This window comes from Anomalospiza imberbis, chromosome Z (assembly GCF_031753505.1).
Source record: "Anomalospiza imberbis isolate Cuckoo-Finch-1a 21T00152 chromosome Z, ASM3175350v1, whole genome shotgun sequence".
NCBI classification, from domain to species: Eukaryota; Metazoa; Chordata; class Aves; order Passeriformes; family Viduidae; genus Anomalospiza; species Anomalospiza imberbis.
In genome coordinates this window covers 61,016,428-61,042,250 of record NC_089721.1, presented here as the reverse complement: position 1 = coordinate 61,042,250, position 25,823 = coordinate 61,016,428, and the positions used below count along the sequence as shown (strand labels likewise).

Below are 25,823 nucleotides of genomic sequence, written 5' to 3'. Positions count from 1 at the left end.
TCTCCCTTTTCCATAACAACATCCGGAATCCAGTGACACTGACGGCGTGTTTTACACAGGACAGGTCAGGAAACATCAACAGAAGAGGCAAAGGAAAGCATCACTCTTACAGAAGCAATTGGTATTCCTCAAACAAATTCCCTTTTTGAAATGGGAAGTGCACGTCAGCAGTTGAGGGAGGTGATCCTGTCCCTCTGTTCAGCCCTAGTGAGGCACATCTGGAATGCTGTGTCCAAATCTGAGCTTCTCGGTACAAGAGAGACATGGAGCTCCTGCAGCAGGTCCAGTGGAGGGCAACGAAGATGATGAGGGGACTGGAGCATCTCTCTTACCAGGAAGAACTGAAGGAGGTGGGCCTCTTCAGCCTTAAGAAAAAGCGACGGAGAGGGGAACCTCAGGAATGTCTATAAATATCTAATGGGTTAATGCCGAGACAATGCATATAGGCTCTTCTGTGTGGTGCCAAGCAATAAGATGAGAGCCAGCAAGCAGAAAAGCTGCACCTGAGTATGAGAATGAACTTCTTTATTGTGTGGGTGATCACAAACAGGAACAGTGTGCCCAGAAAGATTGTTAGGTGTCCCTCAGTGAAGATACTCAAGAACCATCTGGATGCAATCCTGTAGTATGGGGTCTAGAATAACCCTGCTTGAGCAGGGAGGTTGGACTAAATGACCTGCTGAGATTCCTTCCAACCTTCGGCATTTTGTGATTCTGTGAACTTGTGAAATAAAGACCTGTGGAACTACAGGCCAGTCAGTCTCACCTCTGAGCCTGCTGAAATCCCCATGGAAACTATGGTAAAGCACATGGAAATTAAGGAGGTGGTTAGTGACAGCCAATGTGGCTTCATTAAGGGCGAATCATGCCTGCTAAGTGTGGTGGCCTTCTGCAATGGGGTTATAGAGGTGATCGTTGAGGGGAGAGCTGACATCATCTACATGGACTTGTGCAAAGCATTTGCACCCAATAGCTTGGGTTGGAAGGGACATTAAAGATTGACTGTTTCATCCCCCCTGCAGTGGGCAGGGACACCTTTCACTAGACAATTGCTCAAAGCCCCATCCAACCTGGCCTTGAACACTTCAGGGATGGGGCATCAACAGCTTCTCGGGGCAACCTGTTCCAGTGCCTCACCACCTTTATAGTAAAGAACTTCTTCCTAATACCTAACCTGAACCCCTCCTTTGGATTAGAGCCATTTGCTCTTGACCTGTGACTGCATGCTCTTGCCCAAACTCTCCATCTTTCTTGTAGTCTCCCTTCAGGTACTGGAATGCTGCCTTCTCTTTTCCAGGCTGAACCATCCCAATTTTGTCAGCCTTTCCTCATAGGAGAGGTGCTTCATCTCTCTAATCTTGGTGGCCCTTCTCTGGACTCACTCCAACAGGTCCATGCCATTCCAGTGCTGGGGACCCCAGAGCTGGATGCAGGGTTCCAGGTGGGCTCTCACCAGAACAGAGCAGAGGGACAGAATCCCCTCCCTCCCCTGCTGCCCACGCTGCTTTGAATGCAGCCCAGGACACCTCTGGATTTTTGGGCTGGAAGTGCCCATGGCTGGGTCATGTCAAGCTTCTCATCCACTGCAATTGTCCTGATTCAGGTGCAGCACCTTGCACTTGGTATTGTTAACCTCACGAGATTCACATGGGCACACTTCTCCAGCCTATCCAGGTCCCTCTGGAAGACTTTCAGTCCTTCAGGTATGGCAACCACATCACTCAGCTGGGTGTGATCTGCAAATTTGGTAAGAGTGCACACAATCCCTTCATCTATATCACTAATGAAGATATTGGATAACACTGGTCCCAGTATGGACCCCTGAGGGACACCTCTTTTAACTGATGTCCATCAGGACTCTGAGCCATTGACCACTACCTTCTGGATGGTCAATGGTTCAGAGTCCTGATGGACATCCATAACGACTTCTGATACTATATTTGGGCACATTGGAAAAGGATGTATTTCTGTGTGAACCCTTTGTGATCATGTATTTGTAGATAATATTACCAGAGATAGAAATAGTCACTTGAATATTTGTGCTTGTATTTTTGTTAGAATTGTGTCCTTAATTATCCAGGTCCTGTCATATGTTACATTTGTTATGACATGATGATTTACAACAGCTGTTAAAACAGACCCACAAAAATGGATAAAAGGCTCTGATAACTGTATATCATAATACAGATGAAATACATGGTGTCTTGGAATTGGTGAAGAAGGATGGAGAGCATCAATGGTGGGACACCCTTTTCATGGTCAGTCACTGCTGTGGAAATTTTCAGTAGACTGTTTCACCCTGTTGTTCTTTTAATATTGAATGTTTAATAATAGCCAGGTATGTCAAAGCATGTGTAATGATCCGTCAGCTACACGTAATGTCTGGATGGATGAAAACGGAAGGTGTTCAGGAGACGGATAAGGAATTGCCCTATAGGGATACCCCAAAAAGTTGATTATTGTGCAGGTGTGATGGAGGCACTGAGTTGAAGGTGCGACTGTAGCCACGGCACAAATAATGTAAGAATGAGACCTAAAACCATGAGATATGCTGGGAGATATTCCGTGAAGGGATTTTGTGGGTGTGATAGCCACCTGATGGGAGTGATAGGTCACCAGGCAGAGACTGGACCACTCTTATTGCTAGATGACCATTATCACTGCAATCAGCAGTGGAAGAAGGAGTGATACTACTGGTTCTGTTCCATTTTTCTTAAACCCCACAGTTTTTCTCTTTTTTAGTTCTTAATATCCCTCATTTATATATAAAGTGTCTGCCCTCGTCCACTGTTTTAAGACAAAAGTAACAGTATACCCTCACAGACCAGTCTATGGGCTGGCTCTTCTCCCCAAGAAGGACACCTCTTTAGTAAGATATCTACCTCCAGCTGCATCGGAGCATGTATCCAGGAGTACCTGGAACACTTTTACATACTCTATACACTTATATTTTCTAGGTCTACTGCCTTTGTCACCAGCAAAGTGACAGGAATCTACAACCTGTTTGTTGTGGTCTAGAAATGATACTCCCCAACTCAGTTCTCCCACCTAGACTCTTCCAAACCACATGCAGCTGGCTTGGCTTCCCCTCCCTTTTTCCCCTCTGGGAATGGGGTTGAGAATTGAAGGCACAAAAGGTGAAAATTGGATTGAGACATGACAAATTTGCTGGAAACAGCAATGACATAAGGTATGATACTGAACAACACTCACAGCAATAATACTAAAAACAAAAGTAGAAAGAAAAGACGGTAAATTGTATGCAAAAATGCTCATCTTGGATTGGGAGAATGAACAATGCGTGACAGGTTTCCCACACCAGCACACTTTTTGTTCCACCAAAAACAGATACTCTTCTTCCTGGAAGTGAGAAAGTCCCTTTTCCCCACTGCAGGCAATGACTTAAGGTGGTACCAAATAACACAATTCTTGGCCATGCCCCCTCCTGCTGATGTGGGCTGGAACCAGGACACTTTTGTTTCTATAAACCACACTATTGGTTCATCTGTGTTTGTGAAAATTGTTTTTGAGCTCGACCAAACTTCCAGCATGGAATTCATGAACCACACTATTCGTGAATCTGGCATCGCTAATGTGGCCGGATTTCTGGTGTAACCCACACAATCTCTGCACCTGGGATCTCACTGAACATGACCAGACTTACAGTGCCTAGTTGTTTACAATCAGAAATGAAGCCCCGATGCACCCAGCCCCTCTGATCTCCCTGGACTAGCTGGAATGCCAGAGGTTTTATTTTCTGCCATATTTCTATAATCTTGACACAGCACTCAGAAAAATTTACTTTTCTTTGTATTTTTTTTCCTTTTTCCTGCAAGGTTGTAATTGGAGCATACCCTACTAAGGAGTATTTGCTGAATGAGAGTATTTTGTAAGATACAATCACAGAATAGGTAAGGTTGGAAGGGATCACTGGAGAATACCTAGTCTGACCTCTCTGCTCCAGCAGGGTCCCCCAGAGTACATTACTCAGAATTGTGTCCATATGGCTTATGAATATCTTCAGAGAACGAGACTCCACAATCTCTCTGGACAACCTGTTTCAGTGCACAGTTGCCTGCACAGTAGAAAAGTTCTTGCTCATGTTCAAGTGGAACTTCCTGTGCATCTGTATCTGCCCATTGCATCTTATCCTATTGCTCAACACTGAGAAGAGCTTGGATCCTTCCTCTGACACTGTCCCATCAGATATTTCTATGCAATGATAAGATCCCCTCTCAATCTTCACTTCTCCAGGCTGAACAGGGTCAACAGTTCCTTTTAAGAGAGATACTCTAGACCTCTTATTATCTCTGTCACCCTCCACTCAACCTGCTCCAGGAGCTCCATGTCTCTCTCGTCCTGAGGAGCCCAGAACTGGACACAAAACTCTAGATGTGCCTCACCAGGGCTGAGCAGAGGGACAGGATCACCTCCCTCAACCTACTGGCAGGCAATGCTCTTCCTGATGCATCCCAAGACCCCACTGGCCTTTTGGCCACAGGCCACACTGCTGGCTCATGGACAGCTTGTTGTCCACCAGGACCCTCAGGTCCTTTTTCACAGAGCTGCTTTCCAGCAGGTCACCCCCAGCCTGTGCTGGTGCCTGGGCTTGTTCCTCCCCAGGTGCAGGACCCCTGCATCTGCTTTTGTTGAACTTCAGACAGTTTCTCTCTGCTTATTCCTTCAGCTTGTCAAGGTCCTTCTGAAGGGCTGTGCATCTCTCTGGGGTATTGGCCACTCCTCTGAACTTTATGTCATCAGTGAACTTGCTATGGAAGCATCTGCCCTTTCATCCAAGTGAACAAGCTAAGAAGCACTGGGCCCAGCTTAGAACCTCGGGGGATACCACCAGTGACAGGCTTTCTACCAGACCCTGTGCCACCAACTGAAAACTGTCTGGGATCTGGCATTCAGCCAGATCTCCATCCACTTCACCATCCATTCATCCAGGTTCCATTTCCTAAGCTTACTTATGAGCACATCAGAGAGAGAGTGTTGAAATCCTTGCTGAAGTCATGGTATGAAATATCCACTGCTCTCATCCATCCAGGTAGTTGTCCCATTGTAGGTGGCAATCAGGTTGGTCAAGCATGATTTTCCTTTAGTGAATCCATGCTGACTACTCCTGATCATCTTCTTGTCATCCACGTGGATAGAGGTATCCTTCAAGATGAGCCATTCCATCACCTTTTCACATGGAACAAAAAGCACAAGCATTTTAGAATGCAGTGTAACATGAATTCCTGATGCAGGAGACTGAAATTATTCATTTGAATGCTTTCCCATGCTTTGTATGAAGTGTTTTATGTCAAGATGTAACATGAACTCAACATGCATTTATTACACATAATTGTAATATTTCCAGACACACAAATCTCTGCATAGCTAGTATAATTTTCTACTGTATCATAATAAATTCTGAAACTAAAGAAAGGCAACAAAATAGCTAGTGGATTTCACAGGGCATTTGTGATAATTATTAACATGGTTTAAAATCTTCCTGTTTATTGCACTTCTCCACAAACAAGTAATCATTGTTCTCTGGCGAGCTGGTGTTTCTTGGATTACATGCTGAAAACTTTTGTTTCTAGGATTTAAAGAAAAAAAAGGTAAGACAAAACCAAAAAAGGTGAAGATGGTCTTTTCCCTTCAACTAATGCCTATTCACATATCACTTTCTATATCACATTACATGCTGAAAACTTTTGTTTCTAGGATTTAAAGAAAAAAAAGGTAAGACAAAACCAAAAAAGGTGAAGATGGTCTTTTCCCTTCAACTAATGCCTATTCACATATCACTTTCTATATCACATTACATGCTGAAAACTTTTGTTTCTAGGATTTAAAGAAAAAAAAGGTAAGACAAAACCAAAAAAGGTGAAGATGGTCTTTTCCCTTCAACTAAATCCTCTTCACATATCACTTTCCAGAGAGGTGATTTTCACTGTTAGTGACTGGCCTCTTTCAGCACACTAGCTCCTGCTTACATTGCCACAGGCCGTACCTTCTGCAATAATTGAAGCTGAGATATCATTTTGCTTTATTTTTTTGAAGGTTGGCTTTGTCTCATTTGTTTAAGTGCTCTGCCTTCATTACTGATTTTATTACCTCATGTACCACACTACTGGGAAGTCTCCTGAAGTGAAGTCGTGCCTCTTCCTAGCATTGAAGTCCTCAGAATGAACACACATCTCTTGTGAGATATTTGCTGGTGGCCTGGTAAGGAATGTAGTTTGCTCATAATGGACAGTTGTAAATCCTTCTGTTGTCAGCAAAGTTGTACCTGTGTTTTAGTACCACTCTTGCTGCTGTTTAACATGCTTAGTTTTTGGAGCATCATTTTTAGAAGTGATGAATGATTGAGAAGCTGAGCTGACCATAATGTATAGCAGCAGTGTAGAGCTGCTCAAACACAACTGTTATTCCTAGGCAGCTTTTTGACACTGCTGTATTCAGGTGCTCTGGTGTGTTGTTGCCCTGTGTTCTGAAACTAGCCAAAGGGAAACAGTGCTTCCAAATGGGCAGGCCTTCTTTGCTTAGTTTGGATACTTGAGTCTATCTGCTTCCTACTAGTGTCTGTCCATTGAGACAAAAAGTATGAGTCTTTAAAATGAATTGTGAGAGCCTGACCATTAACAAATCAAAAATTTATTGAGCTAGGATATAGCTTTCAGTTTCAGAATTCAAGGTAATTAACTTGTAATGAACCCACTGTCTTCATCCCTGTTTTTACAGAGTGCGCTGTTTTGTTGTTCTACAGCTCCTGACTTAGCCACGATATTGTGGAAGGAGAGAGCAGTTCTTCCACCTGGAGCTGTATTGAACATTTGTTTTCACTTAAAGAGAGATACATTTATGCACAGTTCACTACTGCAGCTGAGTAAAAAGTATGGATATTATGGCTAGTTGAAAACATCATTTACCCCTACAAATTCAAATAAAATCTGTGTTCTGTGTTAATGTCTTAAAATACTCTTTAGTTAGCACTTAGAATAAAGAGTAATAATGGAGGATCAGGGAATTCTGCAAAGAGCACTGAACTTTGAATTACTTATGTTCACATTTCCTTCATAATGATACACTTCTGCACAGTTCAGGAGGTTACCCACACTGAAGTCTTAGGAAAGAAGTGTCTGTAGCAGTACATTGTAAAAGCCATCCATATCAGTCTTACCTATTGAACCTTTGGGGAACAAACAGGAGGAGCAATGACATCAACAGTTTGCATTAAGACATTAACCTTTCCACTTCACCTTCTGCCTGTGTTTCTTCTGTAGTCCAGTTGCTTTGGTTGTTTCTCCCTTGCAGTCCTGCTAAAGATATCAAAACATGTCAAAAAAAAAAGAAAAATTATTTCTTTTTACCTAAGAATCTGTTGCTGAAGGACATTCTGGTAAGTAAAAATGCTGTTTGTATTTTTGCTTTTATTGATGCTCACACAGTAGAATGCTATCTGATGAAAGTTCAGAGAGATCTCCCCCAATGGAGAAAAGAAAAAACAAATTAATTATTTTGAATAGACTTTGGATTAATGTCTAAAGTCTTATTTGTTTAGCATGCAATCTAATCTGACATAAGTAACTTTAAACTTTTGCTTGAGAAAAGCATGGATCAGTCTACAGGTAGAAGTGGAGTTGCCATGTGTACTAGTGTTGTAATTTCATTTTTTTTATTTGGTATGGAAAAAAGTAACACTTTGTGCGCATGTATATTATAGGTGATCTTTAAACTTTGATTCTCTGGAATGTTTGGAATATTAAGCATTTATTTACATCAGAGCTGCATTCCAGATACTGCTGTAATACTGCATATGTCTATTTGTCACGTTTTTACTAAAACAAGTTTACAAGTTTAGAATGTATAACACCATTGCATTATCCAGGTCTTGAACTGAAAGACAATGCTCTGTAGAGGAATTTCTGAGGGAAATGGGTCACGATCTGGATGTGCGTGATTCATATGTTTAAAGTGAAGGTTGAGCTACCCCAGCCTAGGCCTCAGATGTGGGCCTGGGCGAGGCCTGGAAGCCTGTGGTGCAGTTAAGAATAAGTTTGTAGCGCAGTCAGAAATTATGTCAAGGTATAACAGAAAGTACTGAGCTATCTAGGTGTGAATTAGTATAGGTCTGCAGTGTGAAACTTTGTCCACCTTAAGACAGGAACAAACAATGTTTGCTTGCCAATGAGAGTGTGCTCACGATTGTAAACTATCTAGAAGTGTATAAAAACTACTGTCTGTAAACAATAAAGGGAGAACGTAGGATTAACCACATTGGTTTGGATCTGCGTTTGTTCCTGTCCAGCTCACCTTTTTATTTTTGGTCCCTGCTTCAATGCTTCAGCTCTAATTGCTCACTAAATTAAGCTGTCATGCAGCTTTTTTTGAGTAGTATTTATCTAGAAGTTGTAGTAACTGAGTCACTGGAGGAAGTTTGGGCCTCCAAGACACATGGTAATGACTCAAATTTACAGTAAAGGTAGTGTTTTGAAATTGAGCATTTTCATGTTAAGAGTAAAACTAACATTGCCTCCTACTTTTTCCATAGTAGAAGAAAAGACAAAAAAAAAAAAAAAAAGTGATAAATAGAGGGTGGTGTCAAACACTAAGGTTTGTGGTGACTTTTTCTTGTGTATCCATATTCTTACTCTTTAGAGGGGAATGGTACAGTGTGAGAGCAGTTATACTAGCCCATTTACCCTGTCCCTAATGAACAGCCTACCAGATCTGACACCTGTGCACCATATCTTGAGTTACCACTTGTCCGCTGTAAAATAGTGCACTGCATGTTGTAATGGTGCACTTAGGCAATAAAACTTACCAGTGGTTAAAGGTTATGCCATTCCCGCTCGAGCCTTGCACCCGTTAGTGGGAATGAGTTTCTCAGTCTTCAGAACTCAGTTTACCTCAGGATATCAAACTGGCCAGGTGACATGGCATTTCTAATTTTATGCTTTGTGTGCTCAAATGACTTCTGGGTCTGAAATTATGATGACATGTTGTTTCTGCCTTTCATCTTATGTCCTTGTGTCTTCAAGCAGTGGTCCATTTTTATCACTGAAGGTGAAATATAACTTATGGAACTGATCAGAATTGTTAACCTTTGAGTAGCAATAAATTCCAGGAGGATAATGATTAAGGTGGGAAATAATGCAACACAAAGAACTGAAGACAGGATTTACAGTTATCAAGATGGTGATGTTGGCTTTTTTCCAAGCCTCTAAATTGTTTGACTTACTTTGCAAATTATTAAGAAATGCAATTAGATGTTTACCTTTAGCTTGTTTGGGGAAAATGCTAGAAATAAAATGTAAAAAGTACAGAAATTGTTCATTCATGTTGTGAAAATTATGTCAGTGAGGAAGCAACCTGTGCACTTCTATAAGAAAATCTCACGAGGACATTGAGACCACTGTAGCCTATAAAAGGGCTTCATGTATTTTTAGTGCTCATGCTTTGCTTTCGGTTATAATTTGTATTTGAATGTGGTGGTATGGATGGCCTAATGGTTCATCAAAACTACCTGCTAGCATTTCTCCCTTTTCCTTGCTTTTAGATTGTGATGAGAGATAATTACAGTTCTCATACTAAAATTCTCTTTATACTTAAACCCTGCATTGAACTACAGACCTTTTGGAATACAGAATAACTCTACTTTTGACTTATAATTTCATCCTGATGTCTGTGTGCTTCCCAACCAGATTATCTGTACAAGTAAATAAGTAGTCTAAGGTGGACATTCAGTTATGCCTCTCCATTAATTTTCTCTGTGGGCCCTCGAGAGATGCTATTTTCAATTGGCAATTACATGTATAATTATATAGACTGTTACAAATTATGTGGGTATCTGGCTCACTAATACAGATGATCTTGTAGATCCAGCTGTGTACCTGTGTGGCTGAATATATTTTGGATGGCTTTTTTTTGTAATGATGATGGGAGAAAATTAATTCATATACCTCATGTTGGTTTTGTAGATATGCTACCTCTCTCAACTTGTAGTTTTGAAGTAACAACATAGATTGCTTGCACTGTTTCAGTTATCCTCATGAGACAATCCCAATTTGTCTCCTAACTTGTTCATTAACTTTTAACAAACCAAATGCATTTGATATACTCAGGTCTCATGTAAAAAATAGATCACAGGTGCTAAAGACGGTATGGGTAAAACCTTTTTTTCTCCAGTGCTTCTTTCCTGAAACAGAATGACCAGCACTTCAGAAATGTAACTGTAAAAAATGGTGAGGGGCCAATGCTTGACCCTGAGAAAATGTTTGCAGAAGCTTTTCTGAACGTGAATGAGACAGTGCATAATTGCAGGAGCAGACTTCAATATAATGTACCCTTTTGTAGGGATAGCAATTCCTCTTGTCATCCACAAAAATTGACACACAATATTTAGAGGTCTACACTGCATGTACAGAAGGGATAAACACTTGCAGAGGTGCAGACCTCTGGCAGTTTTAAAATGCAGATCAAAACAGGTAATGCACGCAAAAAATGCAACACAAAGTTGAAAATAAAAGAGGAGAAGAATGCAAACCTGCAAAAGAAAGGTCTTGGCTTAAATACTTCTTCCAAAATTGCTGCAAGAGTATTTAATTCTCCTGAAATTATCTGGATTATTTCAGATGCCTTTGCAGGCATTTTTCATTGCCCCCTCACCAAGGAGACTGATGGCCTGTGCAGGTGATAGTAAAATGTCAGAACTGACTTGAGGCGAGAAGTGACAACAGGGCAAGACATACCTTTCAGGATGTAAGTTGATAAAATTGCTTCTTGGCAGATGCCCAAAAACCAGAAGTCTCTAAACCACAGGAAATTACATTTTATTAAGAAATCAATTTTTTTTTTGATCACAAGAAAGAAATGTGATATCTGTCTTATTTTTATCTTCTAGATAAGCCATGTGATCAGAAAAATGATGCTGTTCTAGATGCTCATCTCAGAATTGATCCAGATGCCAAGGTTGCCTGTTGTAAGTACAATACAGATAGAAAAACAGATTAATAAAGTACAGCATGTAATCAATGTTGATATAATGTTTTTTGTTCCAGAATTCCTGCAATAGCTAGCTATCAGTCAAGACTTTCACAGTCAGTAAAGAGCTCAGCTGTGGCACTCTGATTCAGAAGAGAAGGAAAAGGAGGGGAAAAGCTGAAAAAATGAACAGAATAAAGGAAAGACATAGTACTCCAGTGCAAATTAAAAATTATGAAATGTAATAAGCATGTTAGGTGGTATCATGGAAAAGTAGGTTTGTCAGGGTGGATAATACTGAGGAATCTAATAAAATCAGGGAAAAATTGATGTGTGGAAAGATACATGTCAAAGTCCATGTCTTCACAGAGTAATTAGGGCAATGCCTTTTGTTCACAGAAGGATAAGAGCATTTGAATGTGATTGTGATCCAAGTGGCTTGCTGTTTTGTGTGACTTTCCAATAGGACTATGCACAGATTTGTCACTTGCAATAGAGGCCATGAACATGTTACCAAATTGGAATGAGATGGACTGCCACAGAAGAATGGACACAGAAAGGGAATGTACCTAAAGAGCTTTCCAAATACAGTGATTTTATTTCTAGAGCAAGCCACCAAGGCCATAGTTACAGCACAGAGGACTAGCTGCATCTCAAACACAGTGATCTAAAATTTTTCATCTGAAACATCTCATATGATCCTTGGCGCATAGATGTGAGCAGTGAGATGTAAGGAGAGGGTTTAGCATATGTGTTAGACTTGATGAAGCTTGTATTTCAATACTTCAGGCAGTTATTCTTCTAAAGCTGATGAAAAGTTGAAGATGGTAACAGAGGAATGCTGCAAAAATGTCAAGGAAAAATGTGTGTAAGATTTGAGAAACAGGTGTGACATGATTACATAGACCTAGTAGATCATATTGTTGTACCAATTTTTTTTGGGATTGTCTGCTATATGTCTTTACATAAAACAGAGAAGTTTGCAGACCAGATAGACTCCTGAAACAAAAAACAAAATAAAATATTAAATGATTCTGCACAAAATCTCTAAAGAAGTTGCATAGCATCTTGCTCCAGGATCTTGTTGAAGCCAGAAGTTTTTGTGGTTGCCAAGGACAACGGGGTGAATTACTGTAATAAAAATATATCAAGGACTGGTTATACCATCTGTTAATAAATTATGTTACTTTGGCTTCAGAAAAACACTGAGCTGAAGTTCTTTTATTTGGAGAAACAGCCCTATGTACTTGATCTGCTCTTATAGACATTTGCTTCTAGACAATGTGAAGATAGGATAATTGGCATGCAGGCTTTTAAATATTCATATCAGCTGAAGAGAACAGTCGTTGCACAAAGACCCATAAGTGTGCTAAGGCTTTACACTGGGTTTCCCCTGTGATTAATTCTTTGTTCACAGAATAATCTTCAGGATCTCTCTGTATAATAGCATAAGTAAAATTCTGAGATTTTACTGACATATTTTCTCCAGAGTGTGTGGCAAAAGCTGGAATGATTTTGCTCTGTGGAGAGACCACATCCCAGGCTATAGTAGATTATCAACAAATTTTAAGAAGGACCCTTAAGAGGATAGCATATGATGACTCTTCCAAAAGTGAGTGAGATGCATGGTACTGATAATACTAATTGTGGTTTCAAATGATATATGGGCCATTCACTTAAGAATTGGACTTGATGATCAATGTGGGTCACTTCCAACTTGGAATATTTTGTATTCTCTGTCATTCCCCAATGAGATCCTACGTGTGTTCATTCATGGGTCTGTTCTGCATGTGGCCCAAGTAATGTTTTTATGATCTTCTTAAGAATAAAATGAAGCGTGTATCCAGGCCTCGGAAAAGACTCACAACTGTTGTTGATATGTATTTCTCACTGATGATATTGATGGAGCTATTTTAAGGTGGCATATTTGTAGAAGACTTATTCTTTAAAGTGTCAAGTATCTCTTGTGTCGCACTGTTCTTTTGAGAGTTTTGAGGTTCTAAATGTTCTCAGTGCCTTCTGATGTTTACATATTTCTACTGTTGTTCTCACACACTGTTCATATAAAAAATGATTGTTTTGCATTCTTCTTTGTGGGTGGAGAGAACTGATGGACTGTTGGTTTGACCAGTGTGGTTGGAGAGGTAGAAATTTCATCTTCCAATCCACTGTCAGTTTTGCTATTCTATATGTAGTGGAGTCAGAAAATAAAGTTTGCTCTTTTGGTACTTTTTCTTCCCTCTTTTACATAACATGCGTCTGTGAGTAATTTCGTGTCGTAATGTGACACCCTTTCTTTTCTGATGCAGAAAAGCTAGTATTTGGACAAATGTCAGAAGGTGGTTACATCTGTAGCTTTGTACAATGAAAGCTTTAACACTGATGTTCCTTGTCCTTGGGGTGCACAAGCCTGTGACATTGGAAGTTCACACCAAAGGAATTCTTCATGTATTCTTTATACGCATCCTGAAGGAGTTTCCTTCCAGCAGTTGAACTACTTACATCACTACTCCCCTTCAGTCTTCCCTTTTCATGTATGATGTGTACTTTTTCCTCCAATTCAATTGAATCCTAGAACAAACTACAAGAAAAACTGAATACCAGTTTCTGGTACCATTTTCCAAACACTTCTCCCAGGTTTAATACCCAAATGGTTTGAACGCCAGTCAAAATAAGCAATGTCATAACAAACAATATCATAATAAGCATAACAAGTTCTGGCAGGGTAGCTTGTAGGATTACATGTATCCTATCAGCTTCAAAAATTCAAGTTTGGTTTAATAGCACTAACCTACCCACATCCTGAAACTGTTAAATAAATGTGCTGATTGTCTGCTTCTGTTAGCAATAAAAAATGTACAGAAGCTTACATGCATAGAAATTTAAAAGTTTTAGCCAAGATAACTAGATAATCCTTAAAAACTTCTCTAGTGATTTGTTAACTCCCAGGAATGTATGAGCTAACTTTACAATAAGACTGGACTGTAAGACTTGCACCGTTTCAGTGGCCCTAGAACAACAATGTAATGAAATCAAGCAAGCTGTCTCCCATGGCAAGACTAATGATGACATTGGAGTAGGGGATCAGGAAGTTACAGGCACTTACTCACATCTAGTTTAAGCACAAGCAGTTACAATTACAATGGACTGGAGCCTTTCCTTAAAAACTATTGTGCAAATTGCAAGAATCCGCAGTTGAGCACTGTGCACTCTCTTAATCACCAGAAGTGTGAACACAGCCTTCACCAGTTTCAAGGCAAGTGGCTTTCCCCATATTCAGTGGTCTTAACAGGATAGAGCTACAATTAAGGTTTTTGTCAGTCAGTAAGTTTCTGATCTTTCAAGTCCTTGAGCCTGGCAAAAATTTCTGTGTCATATATGGGGAGAAGACTGAGCAGTCTTGATGAGCTTTATGTTAATGAAGCCTTTGTAGGGAGTTCTTACAGATGTGTAAGGCAGAGCCATTCTGGGCAACCAGCCCCTGTTGTGGCTGTAATTTTTGCACATAAATGTTATTTCGGGCTGGTAGTATGTGAAGGGTATTAACTCTGCATGTTACTGCTGTCTCTTGCTAAACTTGGGTGGTTCTGAAGTACTATGAGACAAAGGTACAGAATGGAAAGAGAACATGGAAATAGGTGGCTTATTTCCCCATTTTTCAATGCAATTCCCCTATTTTTAATGCAGGGTTTGATGTTAGGCTGTGCTACTGATGAAACTGAGGAATGTATGCCCTTAGCAATCCTCCTGGCACACAAACTGATTGCAAGCATAAGGGCTCTGGAATGGAATGGAACATGGCCCTGGGTCAGACCAGATGGGAAAACACAGGTTTCTAACAGATGCATGTTACAACTCACATTGTAAGGGTGAGAAGCAACAGAAATAATTTACCCTGTCTGTTACTATATTAGAATTTATGTTTGTCAAAAATGGTGCTGTCATTCTTGTGTTCCAAGGTGATGTGAGTTTCATAATGTATGTTTCTATATAGCACATATGTTTGTTTATTCTATCAGTGTCTGAGCAGGTCTCTTCAAAACAATACTTCTATTTTCCTTGTTTCCCCTGTAGATAAAGAACATTAACAAATTACCAACAATGAGGTTTGGGTTTTTTTCTGAATAATTACCAGCTGCTGACAGCTGTGTTGCTCTGTCCAGTGGATTAGTCACTGAGCCTACTGCAAGAGTGATGCACTTTGGCTGTTTCAGAGACAGTAAGTTCAGCAGGTGTGGAACCTGCAGGACAGGAAAGGCAAAGCATACATGTGGCTTTTCCAGTACAGCAAAGTGTTCTACTCTTAATTTCTGTTATTTAGTGTGGATAAAGTGCACTGAGTGCCCATAATGTATTGCTACTGTTGTTGCAATACAACATGGATTGTGTCCCTGCCTCTTGTTAGGAGAGTACAGAACATGTAAACAGGCTGATTGATATATGATGTATCTATTCAAGCAGCTGAAGAGTAGGAAAGTAGAGAGACCACTTTGGTCTGTAAGAAAATGGGTACTAAGGATGGAGTAATGCCAGTTTATACTTGCATGTGCATAAAAGCCATGTAAAAGGGAGTAAAGGATACTGTCTATCATGTGATCTACAGTTGTTCATTTTAGCAGGGCTCTACAAAATTTATTGCTAATCCACAATTTGAAGTTATGTTAACATAGCAAACCAGATTGATTAGCATCAGCTGCTAAAATAATGGGATTTTGTAGCTTTTGTGTTGTTATTTTACTTCTCTGTGGCAATGCATGCAATGTCCTGTCGTTAACCTTTTGTAGTGTTTTTACTTTCCTACATTAAGCATTGACAACAATTCATCATTTTTCATCCCATCTCCTTTCATCTGTTTAGCTGCAGAAAATAACTGTGAGGTTCATTTCCAGATTTCAGACAAGTGCTTTTGGCCATGAGTGTTCATTTTGGCCCTGAGTGTTCATCCTCCATTCTTTTTTCCTCACTAGGTCCCGATGGAATACAAGGAATGTAATGGTGCACTGGAGCCCATCTGAGTGCACACACTTGTGATTTCAGTAAATTATGCACTGGACATATTGCTACAGCAAATACAGAATGAGCTGATGGTGAAAGTTGTTAAAAAGTCATTCCAGAGAAGTATCTTGATGAGGCCACCATTTATCATCTCCTTGCAAGTGAAAAGTTTGTAGAAGGTGGTCTAAGGTATGGTACTTTGATGAATAACAGCCTATGCAGACTTGGACTCCACCACATGCTTGTAAATGCTCTCTTGAACTGTATGGCATACCTTTAACCAAAAGTCTTTGCATTTTTAAGCAAGCTTCGGTTATTTCTACTGGAGCCTTCCTACTGGACAGCTGTCACCTAAACTGAAGATGTACCTGCTCATAGAGCAACATTTACACATTCCTGGATCTTTGTCTTGCTTCCAGAAAGTATTTTAAATAAGGAAAACCCAATTCTTAAGTTATGTGCTAAAATGGCTGGCTGGCAGTATCTCTGCACTTCCACAATAAAAATCAAAACCAGAAATAACAATCAATCTGATATCTACACTGAAATTACTCACAAAACTGAACAAATTTCAAGGGAGACTTAACATACTAAGTATCAATAGTCATTAGAATTTGATATATGTTCTGCTTTCCAGGTGTTGGCACTAGATAAGAAAGCCACTGCTATGAAATTGTAAATAGTTACGTTACACAAAACCATTTGTTTGTGTAAAGAGTTCAAAAGGATTTAAACTATGAGGTGTGCTTTTAATCACACTGGAACAATGGAGGGATACCCCTTTAACTGAGAAATAAATGTTGGCTTTGCTCCCATGTTACTTATTTGGAGATTGAAAAATAGTGGATTAATGCCATTTATCCTCTTTCAGGATGGAATTTCTCAGCACTCTGGAGTTAATTTATCAGCATGAATTTGCCAGCTTTACTAATCTGACAGAGAGGCAGTATATCTCTCTTGGTTAAGTAAGTTAGATCAACTCATAAAGTTGTAGGAGGCAGACAAAATCTATGCAAGAATTTGGGACCATTATCAGAGGCACAGGAAGGAAGAAAGAAGAAAGAAGTGTGGTATCACTTGTGTCACCACTGCGCCATTAATGTGAACTGAGCTAGAATTTCTCATTACTCTTGTGCTGAAAACATTGAGCTGCAGTTTCATTAAGCCCCTGCCTCTCATTTAGTATGTGTATCTAGTTGAAGCTTGTTAACCTTATAGTTTGTATGTGATCTGTTTTTGTCTCTCTAAGTTCTTGGTCTTCATCAAAGCGTTGCTGAGTGAAGACTTTGACCAGTAACCCAGAGAGAGCATTTCATCATTGCTGATTTGAAGGCAGCAATCTTTTTGTCATTTTTACAGTTGTGCTGCATTGTTAAAGGTTTTCAAAAGTGACTGTAGCACAGATGACTTAGTACATTTCTGAAGAGTACTCCAGCCACCTAGTGAACTCTTTCATTAAGCAGTTGAATGGGAATGTGAACATTGTGAACAAAGTCATATACATGACAAATAGAAAAGAAAGCTGTACTCAATAACCTAATATGGTATTGGATGAGATATTGTATCTTATGAATAAATTTAGTTGTTTGTCCTTCAGGCTGATGCTGGACTGACTGGCCAGAAGGTCATTCTTGATAGGTATGGATGCTGAGGAGTCCATGGTGGAGGTGTATTCTCTGGAAAAGGTCCCTCCCAAGATGATAGTTCTGCAGCATATGCAGCCCACCGGATTGCAAAATCTCTGGAGAAAGCTGGTCTCTGTAGAAGAGTATTAATCCAGATAAGATCACCCATAAAAGTAATACACCAAATTCTGAAACACAAATTCTGTCTCAGAGGACATACCACCATCACAGCCTCTCTCCAGTTTCAGAAAATCTTTTCTCATAGTAGAATGGGGCTTCTGGAATTTTTTTAGGAGCCTTATGAGGGAAGCCAAAGACATGGGTCAGGATGGTCCTGAAACAGACGATGTTCTCAGTAATGCTCTTTCTCCAATTCCTTTGTCATCCCAGGTCTAGGTACTTCTTTGCATCATCGTTGCATTTTAGCTGTTCTGCACACATCTGCATGCCCAGCAGCCCAGCCTGGGCTGCACAGCACATTACAGTCACGGGAGCACTTCCTAGATATAGCTGTTCAACTTGCAACTTGCAGTATGGTCATATTGGATGTAACTAATCTGTTTTAAGCTACACTTGAAATTGCCTTAATTTGTTCCTAGTATTCTTCTATGGTATAGGGTGTGACTAAAAGCAAAATTCAACTGTTTTAGAGTTTAAGACAAGAACAACTTCCATTAGTCTTATATGCTCAGACAAAAAAACAATGCACTTTGTGCATGAATTTTTTTGATAACTAAGTCAAAGAAGTAGAAAGAGATATTTTACTGTCACCTTGACACTTTCATGTGAACACAATGTGACTATTAAAGTGACATTTGCCTAGGCAATTTGCAATTCTAGTTTATATAAACACTTGTTCTGAGTAGCTGCTGTGTCCTAAGTAAGTAAAATGTAGCAGCAATCTAGCCAATGTTTTGCTGCAGTGGTGTGTTTAAATATTTTTGCTTTCTTTATGGAGCAGAGGAGAAGACCAATGCATGTGATTATGATCCACAATGCAGTATCCAAACATCCCAATTAGCAACAAGGCTTATTGCTTCAGATGTTGTGCATGTGTTTGGCATCTGATAGTTTGCAGTTATTCAGTAAAAGGGTAGCTTGGGAATAAACCAAGCACAAATAAGTTTTGGTTACCAAATTGTTCACAGTTTTTTTTTTTTGAAGGAAAGAATACAAACTTCTGATCTCTTTGTATACACATTTTAAGGGTCATTTTTTAACATCTACCTCACTTATTTTTGAGTTAGGTGGGAATGTTGTTATTCCAGTAATTCTCAGAGTCTCTCCTTAAATATCTGAACCTGTCTCTAGACAATGAAAGAGGGATCTTTTTAACAGCAAATTATGGAAATCTCAGATACTAGCAATGAAGATAAAATGGAAAGACAGGAGACCAAAAAAGCCAATGTCTTTCGAAATCTTAAAAGGCTGGATTAAAGATTAACAAAATGGAAATGGAAATGAAAATGTAAAATTGATTTCAGCCCACTACTATCTGTGTGCTACACTGAAACCTTGCCAGCCTTCACTGAAGCTGACAACTAAGCTGGCTGTCCTATGGATGTTATTTTCATGGTAAACATCTCTCACAACAAAAGGAAAAAGTGGACAATAGAGGTAACTGCAGTCTAATTAGATATATATTAACACAATATTATTTAGTGTTACAAAGAATTGTCAGCTTATTGGTTAATGGCAAATGGATGTCATAATCTCATAATTAGCTAAGGGGAAGATAGTCACGATTAGAACAGTTTCTAGAAAAAACAAAACAAGAGGAAAAAACCCAAACCAAGCCATAAATATTTGTTGAATTCAGAATCTCCAATCTTTAAGGCATTAAATCCTTGTATCTACCTGAAACTGAAGGATGAAGAATGGCAGTAGCTGAGGATTACAGAAAGTACCTCTTTTGTTTAAAGGAGTGTCACCTATGTCTGATATTTGACCAGGCTCTGAGGAAAACATAATTTTCTAACATGAAAGACAAATAGCAAAAAGATATTTCCTAACTTTCCTTGTGGCAACAGGATGTTAGTAAACTCTACCCTGATACATATAATAAGCCTTTCCTTTCACTTAAGCAAAAAGCAGGAAGGACTGTATTAATTGTATTTGGGTTGTATGCTTGTGTTCTACAGCTATCATATGCTATCTGTCTCACACCCTCTTGCCATCTCTGTGTTCCAGTATGGAACATCAGATAGATCTGAAGAACTGCTTGAAATTGTCCATAAAGACTTTGATCTATACCTTGGAGCTATTATAAGGTTTGTGTGATGTTAGTATTTACTGTATGGAATAATTTTTAATCCTCTCTGTTACAGTTTAATTATCTGGCTTATAACCTCAAGAAAGTCACCTCCATCATAAATCTCTAATTTATATAATTTCTGCTCTCCCCTCATTCATGCACCCAGTACAACATACAAGAACCAATTGATAAAGTGCACTAAGTAAACCAGCCTAAATTACACCACGTATATCTACCAGTAACCCTGGTAGTAAGCTGTGTTGCAATTCATTAGCCAGGTGGTAGTATGCCTGGTGAAGCAGAATTGAAGTTTAACATTAGACATAGTTAGGGTTTCCAGTCTGTTTACAGGGTGTGTAAAGCTCCGAGTCTCTGCCTTATGTGAAGTGCAACAGAAACACTGGCTCTTTCTGAAAGAAATGTTGGGCTCTGTGCTTTTGATATTCAGGTGGAAACAACTTGTGAGACAGCTGAAAGGCTTTGGTGCTTCATGTCACAGTTTGCAGTCAACAAAACTTAACTAAGGAGGAATCCATGTTTCTTAAATGCTCAGATCTGAACCACTCTAATGAGACTATTGTAATTTAACTACTGTATAAATTTAAAAACCAGAACAAGGACAGCCATGAAATGAATGTTCTTGAAGTTAAAATTCACTTGTGAATTTTACATACATACAACCAGATAGGACATGCATCCCCAAACCTATTAACACTGCCTTTTGCAGCCCACCATTGCTGGAATATTTCTGGGCTGAAATAGCAAGTCTTTTAGACAAATACAATCCTTATATTTAAAGTAGCATGGGATTTACTCTTTTCTTTGAGAGAAGAAAGGACTGGACGAGATGAGCAGATCAGTACTTGTCCTTATCAGCAGTTACCAACCTACAGTCCAGTGAGCTGTAATTTGACCCTGGAATTTTTCACTATTTTTCTCCCATTTGTGACTAACTGTATGTTTTTTAATGTAAACTTCAAGGCAACAGAACTTCTTGCCTTTTCGTAGTATGGCTTCCTGAGACCTAAGGGTACAGGTTCATCTTCTCAGTCCTGAGTAACTTCCTAATCTCTTCGCTGATTTTCACCAAACCTGATAGACCTGGACCTCTTAGACATTTTTTGAAATACTCCAGTAATGGAGAGAAACAGTATCTCTTTTCCACTTTTAAGGGAGCAACTTAGTCCCTGAGTAACTTCCTAATCAGTCCTGAGTAACTTCTCAGTCTTGAGTAACTTCCTAATCTCTTTGCTGATTTTCACCAAACCTGATAGACCTGGATCTCTTAGACATTTTTTGAAATACTCCAGTAATGGAGAGAAACAGTATCTCTTTTCCACTTTCAAGGGAGCAACCACATTGTGAAAATTACTTGTATTTGATTTCTAACTTTCACAATCTCCTTACAGTTTTAATGCACGCAGCTCAGTCTAGGAGATAGTCACAATTAAATCAGCTTTGATTGGGTAACGTGAATAATTTAGGCCTTTGACGTGATCAGACATTAAAATGGGTGTGGATATTGATGCCATTTCTGTTCAGCCAGAGAAGTCTGCTATTGCTTACGCAATTAAGTTCATACTGAAGTGGATGAAGTGGGTGAGGTAACTTTAGGAGATCCCTGTGAGAGGACAGCAGAAATAGCACAAATTGTTGTAATTATTTCAGTCAGAACTTCCATAACTACAGCTTTAGTTAAGGTGCTTCAGTTATGTTTAAACAAATCAGTAGAAAAACCCATTTCTGAATATTAGTCATTGTAACCCTACATATACCTAGCTCTTATGTAGTGTTATTTGTTTGCTTTGAACATTATAATTTTGTAGTTGTATCTGTGAAAATTGATTAATTCCTCTGTGGTGATTATTTTATTCATTTATAGTCATTCTCTCATACTTGAATTTTCCATGAATTGGAATTGGTTGTAGAAATTTTCAATAAAGTTTATTTTGGCCGCTTCTGAAATGTAATAAAATGTAAAAAAACACTTGGAGGACATTATTTTCCTTTTACTTTTCTGGCTGAATTCTTAAAATGCAGAGAGGGCATTCAAAATCATTTAGCTTCTCTTTAAGGACTAGAGAGAATGAAAATGCTTGAATATCAAAAATAACAATTCTGGCAAAATTTATCATTTAGTTGGTAACTAAGACACAATGTTGGAATGCTATGACTGCCGTAATACCAGGAAATTTTAATAAACAACTAAGCAATACGGCTACCTCACCCCTGTTAAAAGGAGGATAAAGGCTCCAGTGGTAAGTCTAACCAAGTGCAAATAGCTGATTATATCTTTAGTCTCAAGCAAGTTTTTAAAAGCTTCTTCCTTCACAAAAACTGATCAATCCACTGCTCCGTTGATAGACCAGAGCTAAAGTGAGGTCACTGTACATCTGCACCTGCACCTTACCTGTCCTGGTACGGTTAACTTGATCTAGCTCAGGAGTGCTGCAGTCAGTCCTTGTGACCTATACATGAGGCATATCTTTTAGTTCCACAAAACTAATTTCTGCAATTCTTTTGTGTGCAATTTTGCATTTTTTAAAATTTAATGACAAGTTTTGCTTTTTATCATAGGACCCTAGACCCTTTAATTTCCTGAACATAATCCAGTTTAGTTTGTATATGGCCAGGTTGGCATAAAATCTATCATTAACCTTTATTAAAATTTGTTCAAATTAGTATTGCCTAAGAAATGGTAATGTAGCTTGCTAATTCTGAAATGTCAGAGTAACTTCCACTTTTAGTAATGTAGAGGTACAATGTTTAAATGGCAAGGGATTGCAGAGATGACCACACAGTGAAATGACTATAGTGGCCTTTAGAAAGAGACTTCAGTAAATGGGCATATAGTCTCAATTTTACAGCTGTCTCAATTACAGCTAGTATCAATTATATTGTCATAATAATTCACCTTTCCAAAGTGAAACAGTGATGCTTTGGTTCTCATAGTATAAGACCATTTTGATAAAAAGTCTTATGTTAAATTTAATAAAGAAATTATTTTTTCAATTGAGGTGTCTGGTAATCATGGCTTATCGACAATCAATCAAACAAACAAACAAACAAACAAGTAAAGCAACACCACCCAAAAAAACCCACTGTGTATTTCAGACAGTAACAAAACATACCTGAAACACTTTTTTCACTTTCCTTTCTGGCTTCAAAGTTAAAGACCTTCTTATTCAAGGAATTGGGTAGACTCCAAATCTTTCTTTCCCTTGTCATTATTTGGTGTTTCAAGGAAGTCAGGAGCACCAACTGCAGAAGAAATCCCTAACTATAGACTGGAACAGGTACAATGTACATTCAGTCTCCAGAGACCCTATCCACAAATTTCAGTGAGTTTTCTAACAACCAGTAAATTAATTTTATTTATACAGGGTAGCAAATTTGCCCTATATATAATTTTCCTAAAGAAGAGCAAAAAGATAAAGAAGATTCCTTGTTTGAAGCCAGCCAACAGGGAAAAGATACATCTTCTTAATTTGTCTAATCCAAAGCTAGAGACAAAACTATTGCTCCACAAAACCAGTGAGGTAATTTTTCTTTAATCATTGGCATATTTCCCTATTATCAGAAAAGAATAAATTAAACTGGAAAGTCAGCTATAAAGAAAGGGTTCCCAAATCAATAAAATAAGTTATTTAGTGAAACTAGAATATAACATTCATACATAGAGATACATTAAAATATCTTTATTTCCAAATGTTTCAAATACTGCTTTATTAACCTCATTATTTTAATATCAAATGAACAGGCTCTTATTTGAAATATCCAGCTAGAGCATATTATAAAAATCTCCCAACAGCAGGTATGAAAAAGTATATCTGCATTAAAAAAAAAGTACATCAGAAGAACACAACAGCTTATTTGTATTGCAACAAATACAAAAAGTAACATGAATAAAAAATGTGTGCTGCACAAAATTACCTGGGTGTAACACAAAGGTTCTACTGGCTGTTCACTTCCCAAATCTGCTGATTCTTGGTGGATTGTGTGAGGCAGAAATAAACCTAAATATTTCAAAAGGGTGCAGTTTCACTCAAATCTAGGCTAGCCAGTTAGGAAAGAAAATGACTGGACAGAAGTGCCAGCTTGGCTCTACGTGTGCCTTTGGTATATTTGTGATCTGAGAAGAAACGGAAGGGTCTCTATATGCAAATCAAAGATATTAAATTAAGAATGGTCAATCCTCTTGTGTTTGCTTTGTGTGAGGACTAGCTTTACCACTCATTCTTTTGGACTACATCACAAGAGCAATTACAATAAAAAGTACAAACATTGAGAAGTATTTAATCTTTATTCTGAGATGTACTTCTAAAATAGATTTTTATCTGTGCTCAACCTAATGAACCCTATCTAGATCTACAGAGACATTATTATGTGTGCCATTTTCTAGTTGTATTTTGATTATAGGTTATACAGAGAAATGCAAAGTAGAAAGTTAATTCATTGCTGTTTAATTAATTTATTCCTTAAGAAACTGAAAGCAATTACTGGAATGAAAATGAAAGTGCTATCTTTACTACCTGCTAATAGAAAAAAGGAACTTTTCATTTAATAATTCCTGAGTTTATGGTTCTGCGCTGCTTTGACCTTGTGACACCAGAGGAAATCCTTTTTTACCATCTTCTCCACCCAAGGTTTTTGGCCAGAATGATTTGTGGTACATTCTGGGTGATGCTGTAGAAGAGAGAAAACTATGAGAGAGTTACAAGAGGAAGGCTGGAGAAGAGCATTTTAATCAGGAGGTCAAGCAAAGCATCCCACTGGAGTACAGTGTGGTTGTCAGAACTGGGATGCAAACTAGTAACAGATGGTACAACCTTGTTTTCTTCTGCTTTTCAACAGCAACTGTGCCAGCATATAAATGGATAAGCCTTACCACCTTTAGCAATTAAAAAAAAAAAAAAAAAAACCCAACCCATGGGCCTTGCATGCTGCATAAATAAAATTAATACTTTTTTTCTGACCAAGTATTCTTAAAAACTGTAGCATTTTATCAGACTTTTGCCTCAGCAATAAATGAAAATGGGGCCAGCCACCACCACGACAGAGCCTTCTGGACTCACTCAATGATCTGCTTGACCTCTCCAGTATTGTCCTGGATATTTAAAACCATAGGTCAGAAAAATATTACCTGGGTATTCTTTTAAACTTTTTAATCCACAAAAGCTGCAATCATATCAAGGCTTTCCCATATTACCTGCAGCAGTTGCAGTGCCAAATCCATCCTGCTGCCTATCCTACATCTTTTGTTATACCTCCTTCATGTGTAACATAGTTACTCTTCATGCAATCTTTCTGAGAACAAGCTCACACTGTAAGCTATGACTGACCTATCTGAGCAATTTCAAGTAACAATTGGTTGAGTTTTTATTATCAAACCTCACACTTGGTGCCTACCTGCATATAATTTTTGGACTGGAATTTTGATTATTTGTGTCAAGAACTTTCTCAACAGTCAAATCTCTTGCATAAGCAGTAAACCCAAAAGTTTTAAATATAATCAGTTTTCATGGATGGAATTTTATTTACTAATTTTTATACATTAAAAAGGTAGACATTGATAGAGAAACAAGATTCTCAGACAACACATTTAAAGGCATTTCGATCAGGCATGCTGCTGCTGAGACAAAGTCCTGCTGCCTTGTCATGCTCAGCTGTTTCTTCTGACTTTGGGACATCTCTTCTGAGCTGAGATAAATGTGAGGCTTAGCAGTGAAAAAGTCAGGGAATTTTAGCACGGTGTTAGAGCTGGTCAGCAAAAAAACCCACAAAAACCCAAACATGCAAACGAGGTTATTTTAGCCCATGTCACTCAAGTCTACTACTGAAGTTACATCAGAAACCTCAGTCTTCATCTAAGCTGAACAAATATGAAATATGAAATAGTTGCCTCATTTTCTGTCTATGACAGAGTCTTCCATTTGGGAACAAGAAAGCTACTAAAATAAAACCTAGACCTT

General features: G+C 38.7%; 1 long non-coding RNA gene and 1 pseudogene across 2 annotated transcripts; one reads left to right on the top strand and one right to left on the bottom strand.

Annotated features, from left to right (window-relative positions):
• Positions 1-6,412: 6,412 nt before the first annotated feature.
• On the bottom strand, positions 6,413-24,756 carry LOC137464346 (uncharacterized). Of its 2 annotated transcripts, none has more exons than XR_010994202.1 (4): positions 23,785-24,756; positions 22,983-23,112; positions 7,175-7,313; positions 6,413-6,484 (listed from the first exon to the last, which is right to left on the bottom strand). It is a non-coding gene; the product is annotated as an uncharacterized lncRNA (long non-coding RNA). The 2 variants fall into 2 exon arrangements; XR_010994203.1 differs by having other exon boundaries at positions 7,175-7,310.
• Positions 7,307-20,041, top strand: LOC137464838 (S-adenosylmethionine synthase-like; annotated as a pseudogene).
• Positions 24,757-25,823: the final 1,067 nt, after the last annotated feature.